We start from the raw sequence: 12,160 nt of genomic DNA, 5'->3' as shown, positions 1-12,160 counted from the left end.
CAGGTGTCTGGCTGGAGCTAGCCTGAGCCTGTCAGAGCCAAGAGTATGTCTGGGAGAGTTGGTTGTGTTCCTGGAGTTTAGATGGAGAATTTGGTCTAGTAGAAAGTGAGAAGCCTAGCCACCCACCAGAGCGCTCTTCCTTTGCAACATCCTGGAAAGTTGCATCTCCGGAAAGCAACCTAAAGGACATTTCTAGAATAAAGCCATTCAAAGCAGACCGTGCGCTTCCTGAACATCTGAGTGCGTCTCTCCCACTTCTGTTTCTCCCAATCAGATCATCCACATAGACTGAGAACTGATCAAAATGCTTTTCATTATGTGCTCAGTGGATTTTTTTGACTCATCTCGAGGTCCATTCCTGCTCTGCTGTGCATTTTCCATGATTCTAGAAGGACGGGAGTTTACCTACTTGTGGAATCAATGGAAAACCCTGGACACTCATCCTAATAGATGCAGTGGGACCCAGACTCAAGCAGAGTGTGACAACAATTAACCAGAAAACTTGGGGACACAGGATTGGGAGTATTTGAACTTTCTGACCATGCAAAATGTCTCCTTCTTTCCTCAAACCTCACTGGAGAGACTCTAAATTATGAACTGTCTTCCTGTCCAAGCCATTTACACAAGTATTTTGTCATCTGTCTTTTTGTAACTCTCTTATTCCTGGTTTATTTGGGGAGCTCCAACTCCCCTTTCCCTCTACTGTATTCTAATTTCCCTGCCTTCTTATAAGGTCGTCAGGTGGGTTCACTGTAGGTTACTCTCCTCCCTGCTGACCACAGGATCTTTATGAATCCTTTAGCAGGGCTGCCACATGGTAAACCCCCAGGATGCCCTCATGGTGGGCTAAGTGAACAGCGCCCTCTGGAAGTGGACCAGGCATAGCCAGGCATTCCCAGTCAGTGAGCAGGTCAGGGGGTCCTGCTCACAAACTGGGCACATGGTAGTCTTTCTGCTCTGACACCAGCTCATCTCTTCAGACACATCTCTTAGTACTTCTGCCAAAATGCTTACCTCCTATCAATTCCCTCCAGGCTAGGTTCTTTATCATATTCTTGTCTATCTGTATTTTTCTGTAAGAAATGTCTAATTATGTCTGGCAGACTCTGCTTTAATGCCAAATCTTCGATTTTCTGGACTCTTTCAGCCAGTTAGTTGATCCCTTCTTCATTCTCTGAGAACTTTATTCAGAGGTTTAAATTCCCTATTTCCATGTAATCTCCTAAGTGTACTGAGCTCTTCAGAGGTGACTGTTCCTGGCTCCTGTAGGCTCAGTATCTAAGTGGTTGCATAGTGAAAGTGAACTCACTCAGTCGTGTTTGACTCTTTGCGACCCCATGGAGCATAGCCTACCATGTTCCTCCATCAATGGGATTTTCCAGGCAAGGGTACTAGAGTGGGTTGCCATTTCCTTCTCCAGAGGATCTTCCAGACCCAGGGAATCGAACCCAAGTCTCTGGCATTGCAGGCAAAGGCTTTACCTTCTGAGCCACCAGGGAAGCCGGTTGCATAGTAGGCATTCACCAAATGTTTGTTGAACCTACTGGGTTTGGGATGGGGTTGGGGAGTAGCCCAGTGATTGGGTCAGGGCAGACTGATCAATGCTGCAGCGTGTCAGAGATGTCTGCTATGTGCAGCAGGCCCAATGCTGCAGTGTCAGAGATGTCTGCTATGTGCAGCAGGCCTTCTAAAAGCCTTCATGTCACACTCTGGAAAATGTTGATCTCAAAGACTGCTTGCTCAGGTCCCTTCTGCTTCCAAAACTCTGACTTATGGGGAGAACTTCTGAAATGGTAAAGACATTCTGAAATCTACTTCTCCATAAAAGCACAGGGAAAACCAACAAAAGTTCTCAAAATCCACGTTTCCAGAATTCCGCACATTAACCATATTTTGTGCAGCAACTACAGTATTGCATGCAAAGTCTTGGAACAACTTGAGCTTCTGTTTAAGGAAAAACTCAAAGAAAAAAGGAGGGCTGAATCTCAGTAGGAGCACTGAGCTCTGTGCCCCTGCTCCAGCTTTTCTCTCCCCAGCTCTGTAGTCACCCGAAAAGCAACTGCCTGGCAACTCTGGCAGCCAAGAAAACCAGGTGCCAAACAGCCGCTGGAGTGTGTTCCCCAAAGGCCCTGAGCCCAGCCAGACAGCTGTCAGTACTGGACTATCTGGCAGATCCCTTGAAAGACCCACTCTCAAGGCCTGTATTTTTTTCTTTGAAGATCTTTTTTACTGTGGACCATTTTTTAAAATCTTTTTTGAATTTGTTACAATATAGCTTCTGGTTTTTTTATGTTTTGGTTGTTTTGGCCACAAGGCATGTACGATCTCCCCAACCAGGGATCGAGGACTCGCACCTCCCACATCGGAAGGTGAAATTTTAGCCACTGGATCACCACAGAAGTCCGTCAGTTCAGTTCAGTCACTCAGTCATGTCCGACTCTTTGCGACCCCATGAATTACAGCACGCCAGGCCTCCTTGTCCATCACCAACTCCCAGAGTTCACTCAAACTCACGTCCATCGAGTCGGTGATGCCATCCAGCCATCTCATACTCTATCGTCCCCTTCTCCTCCTGCCCCCAATCCCTCCCAGAATCTGAGTCTTTTCCCATGAGTCAACTCTTCACATTGTCTTTACTTAACCTGCCTCCAAGCCCAGCCTGTGTGAACCACACTACAAGGCATGTATTCAAACACATCAGGGACAATTGGACATTGGTGTAACATGAGGGGGAAAGACATGCTGCCCAGAGGATTAAGAGGGAAAACTGGGGAAGGAGGTGTCGACTGGGGCTTCAACAAACTCTGCCATATTCCTGGGAATTTAGAAAGCTATGTACCTTCAAGGGCTCTGTGCATGCTCAGGAGGAACCTGCTCCTGCTGCTGCTGCTGCTGCTAAGTCGCTTCAGTCGTGTCTGACTCTGTGCGACCCCATCCCTGGGATTCTCCAGGCAAGAACACTGGAGTGGGTTGCCATTTCCTTCTCCAATGCATGAAAGCGAAAAGCGAAAGTGAAGTCACTCAGTCGTGTCCGACTCTTGGCGACCCCATGGACTGCAGCCTACCAGGCTCCTCCGTCCATGGGATTTTCCAGGCAAGAGTACTGGAGTGGGGTGCCATTGCCTTCTCCACAGGAGGAACCTAGGAAGCACTAATTTCATCTCCAGCTGACCTCCAGGCTCTGCCCAAACAGGAAGTTAATGCTAATGTAGGGTGTGAACTGCCTGCTGAAGTGTTGAAGGCTCAACCCAAATCACATGCAGAGTCCTGAGAGACCATTAGGTTCAAGGCATTTGAGGAGACCTCTCTGCACACATTTGCTGGAACACAAGGCTAACAGCACAGCATTCAGGTGCCCCACGTGGTAAAGAACAGACATTTTACAGAATTATTCCAAGAAAGTCACTAAACAGGAAGCAACAAAAAACAGTGACAATCACAATAACAGACTCGTGGTGGTCCAGAGTTTCCTCACTGTATCATTTAAAAGGTCAAATTCTAAACAAAAATTATAACTATGTAAAGAAATAAGAAGCTGTGGCCCAAATACTCAGCAAAAAGCAATTAGAAACTATCCCTGAAAAACCCAGACATTGGAATTACTAAACAAACACTTCAAATGAGCAATTTTAACAACTTTAATTGTTAATATATTTTAATTAAGATTTAAATTGGTTCCCTAGTAGCTCAGTTGGTAAATCATCTGCCTGCAATGCAGGAGACCTGGGTTCAATTCCTGCGTCGGGAAGATCCCCTGGAGAAGGAAATGGCAACCTATTCCAGTATTCTTGCCTGGAGAATCCCATGGACACAGGAGCCTAGCAGGCTACAGTCCACGGGATCACAAGAGTCAGACACAACGTAGCGACTAAACCACCACCACCACCAAAAGACTTTTCAGATATATTTGTATATGTTTAAGGGGCATACTTTGGAGAAGGAAATGGCAACCCACTCCAGCACTATTGCCTGGAAAATCCCATGGACAGAGAAGCCTGGTAGGCTACAGTCTGTGGGGTCGCAAAGAGTCTGACATGACTGAGCAACTACACTTTCAAGGGGTATACTTGATCTTTGTATATATTAAGTACACAATGTGAAAATTCACCACAATCAAGCTAAATAACTTATGTATCATCTCTAGTTACCCATGTGTGTATGTGTGTGTGTGTGATATTTCATCTAAGATCTATACTTTTAGAAAATTTCAAGTATGTTATCATCATACGCTACATTAGATCTCCAGAACTTAACCCACAAACTGAACCCTAGTATCCATTGATGAATATCTCCCCACATCCCACACCCTTCAGCCACTGGTAGCCGTGGTTCACCCTTCTGCTTTTATGAGTTTGACTTTTTTAGATTCAGCATTTAAGTGAGATAGTGTAGTGCTTCTTTTTCTCGCATGACTATCTTTCTCGCATAATGGACTCCGGGTTCACTTTGTTTGCAAATGGCAGAATTTCCTTTCTTTTAAGGCTCAAAAAATTCTGGTTAGTGTGTGTGTGTGTATGTGTATGTATATATACACACACTTTGTGTGTGTCACAACTCAGTCACTCAGTTGTGTCCAACTCTTTGCAACTCCATGGACTGTAGGCTGCCAGACTCCTCTGTCCATGGGATTTCCCAGGCAAGAATACTGGAGTGGGTTGCCATTTTCTCCTCCAGGGGACCATCCTGACCCAGGGATGGAGCCTGCAACTCCTGTGGCTCTTGCATTTGTAGGCAGATTCTTTACTACTGAGCCACCTGGGAAGCCCATATGTGCACTTTGTATTTTCTTTATTCATTCGCCAGTGACAGACGCTTAGCTTGTTTCTGTATCTTGGCTTTTATGAATAATCCTGCAGTGGATCTGGGAGTGCAGCTCTCTCTTCAATACACTAATTTCCTTTCTTTGGATATTTTCCCAGAAGTGGGATGACTGGATCATATAGTACACATTTTTAAAAATTTTGAGGATCCTCTCTACAGTTTTCCATAATGGCTGTACCAATTTACTTCCCCATCAATAGTGTATAAGGATTCCCTTCCGTCCACATACTCTCCAAGACTTGTTTTTTGTTTTGTTTTTTAAAAATTGTGAGGTGACATCTCTGTGGCCTTCATTTGCATTTCACTACTAGTAAGTAACGTTGAGCACTAATTTTTTGGCCATGTGCAGTCTTCTTTTGAGAAATATCTATTCAAGTTTTTCTTTGAGTTATTTGGATTTTTTGCTGTTGAGTTTTGTGAGTTCTTTATATATATTGTATGTTAATGCCTAATATATAATGCCTGTGTGTATATATATATTTGCAAATATAGTGTATATATATATATATCCCCTGGAGTAGGAAATAGCAACCCACTCCAGTATTCTTGCTTAGAGAATCCCATGGACATAGGAGACCAATGGGCTACAGTCTATAGGGTCGCAAAGAGTCGGACATGACTGAGTGACTTGACTTCATATATATATGCATATATCTATGTGTATATATATCTCCATACTTACTTTGCAGATATTTTCTCCCCTTCCACAGGTTGCCTTTTCACTCTTCTGACTGTTTCCTTTGCTGTTCAAAAGCTCTTGAGTTTGATATGTTCTCACTTGTCTCTTTAGGCTTTAGTTTTCTGTGCTTTTGGTGTTATGACCAAAAAATTGTTATTAAAGCCAATGGCAAGAACTTCTCCCCCTATATTTTTGGAATTTTGGCTCTTACCTTTAAGTCTTTAATCCATTTGAAGTTGATTTTTGTGTATTGTGTGAGGTAAGGTTTCTGTTTCATTCTCCTACATATGGACATCCAGTTCTCCCAATACTGCCTTTTCCCACTGTGTGTTCTTAGATGTGTGGTTGAAGAGCAGTTGACCATAATGTGTGGGCTTATTTCTGGGCTCAACATTCTGTTCCATTGGCCTATATGTCCGTTTGCAATACTATAGCTTTGCAACATATTCTGAAATCAAAACTGTGATGCTTACAGCTTTGTTCCTCTTGTTCGAGATTACTCGAACTGTTCAGGGTTTTTTTCTGCTTCCATATGCATTTTATGTTTCTCCTATTTCTGAGAAGAATGCCATTAGGATTTTGATAAGGTCTACATTCAATATGTAGATGACTTTAGGTAGTATTTTTACAATATGAATTCTTTCAACCCATGAAAATGGGAAGTCTTTGCATGTATCCAGGTCTTCTTTAATTTGCTATATTTTATAATTTTCGATGTACAAGTCTTTCACCTGATTAACTGTATTCATAAGTATTTTCAGTCTTTATGTTGCTGTTATAAATGAGATTGTTTTCTTACTTTCCTTTGTGGATAGTCCATTGTTAGTGTATACAAACACTGATTTTTTTCTAAACTTTTTATTTTATATTGGAATTACATGGTTCACCAATAATGCTGTGATAGCTTCAGGCATACAGCAAAGGAACCCAGTCACACACATACATGGATCTATTCCCCCTCAAATTTCCCTCCTATTTAGGTTGTCACATAACACCGAGCAGATTACCTTATGCTATTCAGTGGGTCCTTGTTGATAATCAATTTTAAATATAGCAGTATGTACATCTCAATCCCAAACTCCCTAATTACCCCTTTCCCTGACCCTTCTACCCTAGTAACCATAGTTCTTTGTCTGAGTCTGTGAGTCTGTTTTCTGTTTTGTAAATAAGTTCAGTTGTATCATTTCTTATTAAATTCCACATATAAGCAAAATCTAACCATGTTTCTCTTTCTCTGTCTGACTTACTTCACTCAGTATGACAATCTCTAGGTCCATCTGCATTGCTGCAAGTGGCATTATTTCATTCTTTTTAATGACTAAGTAATATTCCATCGTATATGATTACCACATTCTCTTTGTCCATTCCTCTGTCAATGGATATCTAGGTTGCTTTCATGTCTTGGCTATTGTAAACAGTGCCGCAATGAACATTGGGATGCATGTATCCTTTTGGACTATGTTTTTCTCCAGGTGTATGCCCAGGAGTGGGATTACAGGAACATGTGGTAGCTCTGTTTTTAGTTTTTTAAGGAACTCCCATACCATTCTCCACAGTAGTAGTACCAATTTACATTCTCACCAACAGTGTAGGAGGATTCTCTTCTCTCCACACCTTCTACAGCGTTTATTGTCGATTTTTTGATGATAGAGATTTTGAGTGGTGTGAGGTGATAGCTCATTGTAGTTTTGACTTGCCTTACTCTAATAATTAGCAGTGTTGAACATCGTTTTATGTACCTCTTGGCCATCTGTATGTCTTCTGTGAAGAAATGTTTATTTAGATATTTCACCCATTTTTTGATGGGGTTCACCACATGAACTGTTTGTAAATTTTGAAGACTAATCCTTTATTGATCACATCATTTGCAAATATTTTCTCCCAATCGATGGATTACCTTTTCATTTTGCTTATGGTTTCCTTTGCTGTGCTAAAGTTTTTGAGTTTAAATAGGTCCCATTTGTTTATTTTTGTTTCAATTCCATTGCTCTGGGAGATAAATCAAAGAAGATATTGCTGTGATTTATGTTGGAGATTGTTCTGCCTATGTTTTCCTCTAAGAGTTTTATATTGTCCAGTTTAGCATTTAGGCCTTTAATCCACTTTGAGCTTATTTTTATGTATGATGCTAAATAATGTTCTAATTTAGTTTTTTATATATAGCTGTCCAGATTTCCTAGCACCATTATTAAACAGATTGTCTTTCCCCATTGTATAGTCTTGCCTCCTTTGTCATGGATGAATTGACCATAGATGCATGGGTTCATTTCGGGCTTTCTATCCAGTTGCATTGGTCTACATTTCTATTTTTGTGCCAGTACATACTGTTTTGATGACTATAGCTTTGTAGTACAGTATGAAGTCAAAGAGCCTAATTTCTCTGGCTCTGTTCTTTTTAATGATTGCTTTGGCTATTCAGGGTTTTTTGTGTCTCTATACAAATTTTAAGATTATTTTGTTCTAGTTTTATGAAAAATACCACTGATAATTTGATAGGGGTTGTATCCAATCTGTAGACTGCCTTGGTCAGGGTAGTCAATCTAAGAATATGGTATATATTTCCATCTGTTTGTGTTGTCTTTGATTTCTTTCATCAGCATCTTAGAGGTCTCCTTAGGCAGGTTTATTCCTAAGTATTTCATTCTTTCTGATGCAATGTAAATGGGATTGTTTCTTGAATTTCTCTTTCTGATCTTTAATTCATTGTCAGTGTATAGAGATGCAACAGATTTCTGAATATTAATTTTGTAGCCTGCAACTTTACTAAATTCACTGATGAGCTCTATGGTTTTCTAGTAGTGTCTTTAGGATTTTCTATGTATAGTATCATGTTATCTGCAAACAGTGACAGTTTGACTTCTTTTCCAATTTGATTTACTTTTATTTCTTTTTCTTCTCTGATTGCTGTGGCTAGGATTTCCAAAACAATGTTGCATAAAAATGGTGAGAGTGAATATTCTTGTCTTGTTCCTGGTCTTAGATGAAATAGTTTCAGCTTTAGGTTTGTTGTACATGGCCTTTATTATGTTGAAATATGTTCCCTTTTTGCCCACTTTCTGGAAAGTTTTTACCATAAATGAATGTTGCATTTTGTTGAAAGACTTTTCTGCATATTTTGAGATAATCATATGGTTTTTAACTCTTCAGTTTGTTAATATGTGTATCACACTAATTGATTTGCAGATATTGAAAAACTTGTATAACTGGGCTAAATCCCACTTGATCATGGTATATGATAATGTGTTGTTAGATTTGGATTGGTAGTATTTTGTTGAGGTCTTCTGTATCTTTGTTTATCAGTGATCCTCGCGTGCAATTTTTTGTAGTATCTTGGCCTGGTGTTCAAATCAAGGTAAGGGTGGCCTCATAGAATGAATATGGTAGTTTTTGTTCCTCTGCATTTTAGGGGGAACAGTTTCAAAAGGATAAGTATTAAGTCTTCTCTGATTTTTGTATGTCAATTTTTATCCTGCAACTTTACTGACATTGTTTATTAGGTCAATTTTTAAATAAAAACTTTTGTTTGAGTCTTTAGTGTTTTCTACATATATGTCCATATAATTTGCAAAACAGTATAATTTTACTTCTTTCTTCCAATCTGAATGCCTCATTTCTTTTATTTCTCTAATTGCTCTGGCTTGGACTTCCACAACTGTGTTGAATAGAAGTGGTAAGAATGGGTATCTTTGTCTTGTACCAGTTCTTAGAAAAAAAACTTTCTGTTTCCCCCCACTGATTGTTACCTATAGGCTTTTAATATAAAGTCTTTAAGGTCCGTTCCATCTACACCTATTTTTTGAGAGTTTTTATCATGATTAGATGTTTAATTCTGTCAAATGCTTTTTCTATATCTACTGAGAAGATTGTGTAGCCTTTATGCTTCATTCTATTGATGAGATGAATCACGTTGATTGATTTGTTTATGTTGAACCACCCTGTGACCTGGGGATAAGTCCCACTTGGTCATAGTCTATTATCCTTTAAATGTGCTGTGGAAATTTGATTTACTAATATTTCACTGAAGATATTTGATTCTCTGCTTATTAGAGATATTGGTCTATTGTTTTACTTTATTATGATGTCTTTATTTTACTTTGGAATCAAGATGATTTTGGCCTCATCAAATGAATTCAGACATTTGGCCATTTCTGCTTTCCAGAAGAATTGGTATTAATTCTTTATGTATGTTTGATAGAATGTACCAATGAAGCCATCTTGCCCTGGTATTTTCTTTGTGGGGAAGTTTATGATTACTACTTCAATTACTTATTTTATTAGGTCTCTTTATGCTTCTATATTTTTTGAAACTTTTCTAGAAATGTGTCTACTTTTTGCTATCAATTTGTAGGCATTTAATCATTAATAATAATCCTTTGGATCCTTTTTATTTCTGAAGCTTTTATTATAATGTCTTCTTTTTCATTTCTGATTTCATTTATGTCATCTTCCTTTTTTCTCAGTAGTCCATCAAAGGTTTTTCCGATTTTGTTCATCTTTATTTAAAAGAAAATCTTAGTTTTGTTGATATTTTTTCCTGTCATTTTTCTATATTCGATATATTTCCCCTCTAATATTTTAGCCAACTTAGAAAGCAGTTTTTTTTTCTTTTTCTCAGTTGTTGTTTTTTATTTTTGTTTTGTTTTAGTTCCTTGAGGTGTAAAATTAGATTTTTTGAGATCTTTCTTATTTTCTTCTTATGTAGACATTTATAACTACTAATAGAAATCTATTGGTGGTTAATTTTTAACTTTATTATAAGATTGATAACTGGTCATATAGTCACAAAGTTAGACTTTAATTAGCTTACTACTCATTCAGTTCAGTTCAGTTCCGTTCAGTTCAGCCGCTCAGTCGTGCCTGACTCTTTGCGACCCCATGAATCGCAGCACGCCAGGCCTTCCTATCCATCACCAACTCCCAGAGTCCACTCAGACTCATGTACATCAAGTCAGATGCCATCCAGCCATCTCATCCTCTGTCATCCCCTTCTCCTCCTGCCCCAATCCCTCCCAGCATGAGAGTCTTTTCCAATGAGTCAACTCTTCGCATGAGGTGGCCAAAGTACGGGAGTTTCAGCTTTAGCATCATTCCCTCCAAAGAAATCCCAGGGCTGATCTCCTTCAGAATGGACTGGTTGGACCTCCTTGCAGTCCAAGGGACTCTCAAGAGTCTTCTCCAACACCACAGTTCAAAAGCATCAATTCTTTGGCGCTCAGCTTTCCTCACAGTCCAACTCACATGCATACATGACCACTGGAAAAACCATAGCCTGGACTAGACGGACCTTTGTTAGCAAAGTAATGTCTCTGCTTTTAAATGTGCTATCTAGGTTGGTCATCACTTTTCTTCCAAGGAGTAAGTGTCTTTCAATTTCATGGCTGCAGTCACCATCTGGTCAGCTGATAAACACTTTGAAGATTGGTTCTAGACATCACTCCACCAGGGAAAAATTGACCCCAGTCCTCAAACACCCATTCTTTGAATTGACCTTTGATATTTGGACAGTATTTTATTAACAGTATATATTTCAGACAGAAGGAGCAGAGAAAAAATCGCAACTAAGAAGATAGAGCGAGGTACAAAAATACAGAGTCATGGAGAAGGTAGGCCTTAGACTGGGTCTTGAGAAACTGTCTACGATAATTATAGGGCCAACTGGGCACTCCTGGAAGATGATGAAACAAATATCTCCAAAGGTGAAAATAAATATAATTTATTCAGAGGAAGGTGCAGGGTCAGACTTGCCGAGAGGCAGGCTGCACTCTTAAAAATAGAGATTCAATCAGATAAATTAGTTTGGGAAGGAAGGAGGCTGGCATAAATTTTGGAGGCTTTAGAAACTAAGCAGAGTTGTTCACAAGTGACAAGGAAAAAATAAATAATTTAAGGTTGAGGGGAAAAGTACTAATTCTGCTCATGAGCAGAGCAATGTCTGATTTTTTTTTTCCTAAACTGTCACTTTGAACTTGAACCAAGTGGTTTCACATCTGCAGTTTCCTTGTTTGAAAAATAGGGACAATAGTACCTACATTTCAATATTGTTAGAAGGATGAAGTGAAATAATAAATGTAGAATGTTCCAATAATAATGACAATTAGAAAACAAAAGGATTTAAATTCTTATCTCAGGTTAAAAAAAAAATTTTATTCTGTGTAGAAAAGAAGTTTCTCCCACTGAACAGTTGAGAATTCAAGTGCATGGTGCAGTTTTGAGGCCCACTCCCAAGATTGGAGTCACCAAGTTTCTTTTGCAAAAGTGTTTATCATTCTCAAACTTTAGCTCATACCTTCCAAGTGAGAAGTGAAGGAGCCTATATGACCAACCAGAATCTAAATAAATTATGTTAGAGCTGACAAAAGGACAGACATTGGAGAAGATAAGGACAACAAAATGATTAAATGTATGAAAAAAAAAACAAACAAACAAGATCTAAAACCCTGAAAACATCTAAATCTTTCTAGGAACTGTGATTCTTGAGTGAGGGAAAAAAGGATTCAGCTTGATTCAAAATTGTAATGTTTTTTATAAATCAAGGTAGAGCTTTAATCCTGGGTGAAGGGCAATGCCTGGAAAAAGGAACAATGCAGGTTACTGACAATATTCTATTTTCTGTTCATTGCATGAGTTATAAAGGATATGTTGAATGTAGGAAAATTTACT

The 12,160-nt window shown here is 39.2% G+C and overlaps 1 protein-coding gene across 2 annotated transcripts in view; it reads left to right on the top strand.

Moving 5' to 3' along the window:
- Nucleotides 1-12,160, top strand: part of CYP2J (cytochrome P450, family 2, subfamily J) — a 67,307-nt gene that overhangs the window by 38,610 nt on the left and 16,537 nt on the right. The gene's annotated exons all lie outside the window — the stretch shown is intronic.

The sequence above is a fragment of the Ovis aries genome, chromosome 1 (genome assembly GCF_016772045.2).
Source record: "Ovis aries strain OAR_USU_Benz2616 breed Rambouillet chromosome 1, ARS-UI_Ramb_v3.0, whole genome shotgun sequence".
Taxonomy (NCBI): Eukaryota; Metazoa; Chordata; class Mammalia; order Artiodactyla; family Bovidae; genus Ovis; species Ovis aries.
The sequence above is the reverse complement of the archived record's forward strand: the minus strand, read 5'-3'. Positions and strand labels throughout refer to the sequence as shown.